Consider the following 4,182-nt stretch of genomic DNA (forward strand, 5'->3'; position numbering starts at 1 on the left):
AAGAACTGATCTTGTGTTATAACACTTTTAAAATAAAGGTTTGTGTACACACTAATCAAAGAATAGGTTGTATATGCTGTCTCAGCTGAATTTTTTAATTTTGTTTAATTACTATAAACAGCTTTTTCAGTAATAAAATAAAATATAATAATAATAGCTGTCTCTATCAGCACTTTTTGTTTTGTTCATATATATACAAAACCGCACTGTTCTTTTGTTTGAATGCTTATTCACTTTGATTATAAGCTTTAGAAATTAATCTGCTGTCTCTGTCAGCTGTTTGAATTTTTTTTTTTTTTAATAAAGTTGTGCAAAAAGAAGGAAAGTCAACAAAAATCGAAAAAAGCGCGCGCTATTTTCAAATTAATATTTTATGCACTTAAAAGTTTTACTAATTGTTTTTTGCCCAAAAATGATCTATTTTTGGGAATTTGTATTAATAACAAAAGTGATATTTATAAGAATACCTCTTATTTACTTGTTTTTATACTGTAATTTAAATTTCTTCGAGACCAGTTAAAAAAACACGTCCGCTCATTACGAAACTTTGACTACGTATAAAATGTAACTGAGAGGTTTCGAACAGTAGTGAATTGTAAAAACGGAATTTTTAGTTAATTGAATTTTTGGCTGACCATACAGCTGTTTCGAGTAATGGCTGTTTCTAGCGAATACCCCATCCTTTTAAATATTTTTAATGCTGACCTACCCCTTCCTTCACAATGCATTAGGCAAATCTGCTACGCAGATGATTGTCTCATCTACATGAGGTCCAACCTCCCCAGTTGAAACTACATTGAGCTTAACAATTACATTAGGACTCTTTGTTTACTACGTTACTACGGTAAGTGGAAGATTAAGGTCAATGCCCTAAAAGGTTCCGTCTTCGCGATAGCCCTTATGGGCCAGTGTGCTGATCGCGTTTGTACCTTTAAAACCTCGGAATAAACTGTCGTATAAAAGGTGTGTTTTGGATACTGTCAAGATATCGGAAAATATAAGTTCGAATGCAGTGCTGTTCGAAGACTTTTATGATTTTTATATGTGCGGGAGAAATTTTTTTGTACCTGTGAATATTTTTTTTATTTTTGTAAATTTTTGTCAATTAAAATTGTAAATGAAAGGTACTGAAGGAGATTAAATAAAAATATTCAAGATTTTTAACAATTAAAAACAATACACATCCTTGTTTAAATAGTGGCAATAAATTAACATATCAATGAATTACGTGTCATGAAGTTAATCGAGCATAGGTATTCCAACACTCATTTATAATAATTCCAACAATCATCTGCAATACTAAAATGTTGGACTATATGAATTACGGCAGCTTTATACACCGTTAAAATAATGAAATACCGAGACGGTGAACAGGTATTTAAAAAGTGACCGCGAGTAACGGAGGAGATAACCGAGTCCACATTTGAAAAGATCTTATAAGCAGTACAATTCCTACAAATTTTATTATTATATTAAAAAAAATTTGATTTTAAATTTAAAATTCATAAAAAAAATTTTGTTTTGAGGAGAAATCTTAAACATAATAATACGAATCAATTAAAAATTTATGCATATATATATATATATATATATATATAATTTAGTTAAACATAAATTAAGAAAAGAAATTTAAATAATTAAAAACATATTTTTTTGTTATGATATAAAACAATTTATTTTATAAATAAGTAGTAATTGAAGTGAATTTAAAAGCAAATATTGTTTAAATCAATATCGGTAAATGAAATAAGTGCACATAATTTTTATACAATGTAAAAGTTTAAGGAAAATAATTACATATAAATTTCAAAAATGATTGAAAAACCTTAAAAGATATTAATTTATAAACCATATATATGAATGATATATAATGGTTAAAAATACATAAAAGCACCACAACATCAAAGAAAAATTCTATAAACTCAAATAATTTAGAGTTTCATTTGTTTCAAATATAGTTTTTTTCTTAAAAGTTTTAACCAAACACAAAGAACATAGATATCTCGAAAAGACGGATTCTTTCCATATGGGCGAAAGAGATTGCAGACCAAATAAACAGTTTTGAAATGCCTTATTTTAATTTCTTTTTGAAGTCTAGCACTAAATCCATTTCAATTTACATAATCCTAACCTCATATAAGAAAAAATTTTACAAGATTTTGTTTTAAAAGCCTAATGTGGAAGTGTTTTGTCCGAATAATATTATGTACACTATACACTATTAAACATGTCATTTCAATATCAAAGAACATATTTATTGCCACCACTGTAAATGACAGTTATTAAATGACAACTAAAAAACAAATAAAGTAAATGGAGGAAATTACTTAAATTTAAAAGTAAAGTAAATTATTTATAATCTAACAATATCAACTTACAATGAATTTATAAGATAAATTGACAATGTAAATTTAAAATGAAATCAGTTGCACTTAACAACAAAACTGATCCAAAAGTTATAAAAAATGAATCAATAACAATTAAAAAGATTAATACGACGTACATATATCATTTGAAAGAAATTATTACTGGAAAAATTAAACAAGTGGCAGAGAGATGAATCGATTTTTGGTGATTATATAGTTGGCATCTTGGAGAGTGATGAAATGCATGAATAAAAAGCAGATGCTTTACAGGAACTGTTAGGTGCAGTGGTGGTGAGTTTGTGGCAATAATATTAAGCGTATATAACATTACTTTAATCCTGTTTTAGGGTGATACAAGTTAATTTTAGTTAAAATGATATGAGGAAAAAGCACGAAAAATATAACCTGTTAACAAGGCACTCCAATATACAGAGGAAGAGCGTCAGACACGTAAGTAAATGTTAGCACATTACTCAAAGGTGATACCAACAAAATATTTAAATTGTGAAATTATTGAGAAAGTAGGATTATAATATGTAAAAAAGGCACAAAGTTCTAATAGTTGACGTATTGATTGTATAGTGACTTGAAAGATTAATAACCTCTATTACGAATATTGAAACTACAGCAAGAACACTTCAGCAATATTAGTCTATAAATTTCATTGTTAACTAAAATCGTCAGTTGATTAAGTTTATTTAAGAAATTAACAAATAAAAGTGTTAACTGAAATAGGCCAACGATTCTATTGTATTATCTGTTGTTGTTGTGACCGCGAGTAACGGAGGAGATAACCGAGTCCACATTTGAAAAGATCTTATAAGCAGTACAATTCCTACATATTTTATTATTATATTAAAAAAAATTTGATTTTAAATTTAAAATTCATAAGAAAAATTTTGTTTTGAGGAGAAATCTTGAACACAATAATACGAATCAATTAAAAATTTATGCATATATATATATATATATATATAATTTAGTTAAATGTAAGTTAAGAAAAGAAATTTAAATAATTAAAAACATATTTTTTTGTTATGATATAAAACAATTTATTTTATAAATAAGTAGTAATTGAAGTGAATTTAAAAGCAAATGTTGTTTAAATCAATATCGGTAAATGAAATAAGTGCATATAATTTTTATACAATGTAAAAGTTTAAGGAAAATAATTACATAGAAATTACAAAAATTATTGAAAAACCTTAAAAGAAATTAATTTATAAACCATATATATGAATGATATATAATGGTTTAAAATACATAAAAGCACCACAACATCAAAGAAAATTTCTATAAACTCAAATAATTTAGAGTTTCATTTGTTTCAAATACATTTTTTTTCTTAATAGTTTCAACCAAACACAAACAACATATATATCTCGAAAAGACGGATTCTTTCCATATGGGCGAAAGAGATTGCAGACCAAATAAACAGTTTTAAAATGCCTTATTTTAATTTCTTTTTGAAGTCTAGCACTAAATCCATTTCAATTTACATAATCCTAACCTCATATAAGAAAAAATTTTACAAGATTTTGTTCTAAAAGCCTAATGTGGAAGTGTTTTGTCCGAATAATATTATGTACACTATACACCAAAGAAGATTTTATATAGAACGGAAACTTAAATGAGCACAACAGAAAATAACAAACACACTCTCAGAAATTGCACTAATACCATCTCAAAACGTACGATTATTTCCAAATTGAGCAAGTTTAGGTCCTTATTCGCTCCGAATACGGACCTTAACTTGCTCCGAATAAGAACCTTAAGTTACTCTTAAGAAAAATTTTATGGGCAATGAGTGCAACAG

General features: G+C 26.6%; 1 long non-coding RNA gene across 1 annotated transcript; it reads left to right on the forward strand.

The window, feature by feature from the left end:
- Positions 1-2,480: 2,480 nt before the first annotated feature.
- LOC119669316 lies at positions 2,481-3,953 on the forward strand. The gene is made up of 3 exons (XR_005251593.1): positions 2,481-2,657; positions 2,714-2,816; positions 3,719-3,953. It is a non-coding gene; the product is annotated as an uncharacterized LOC119669316 (long non-coding RNA).
- The last annotated feature ends 229 nt before the right edge of the window (positions 3,954-4,182 follow it).

The sequence above is a fragment of the Teleopsis dalmanni genome, chromosome 1 (assembly GCF_002237135.1).
Source record: "Teleopsis dalmanni isolate 2A chromosome 1, ASM223713v2, whole genome shotgun sequence".
In the NCBI taxonomy this organism is placed as follows: Eukaryota; Metazoa; Arthropoda; class Insecta; order Diptera; family Diopsidae; genus Teleopsis; species Teleopsis dalmanni.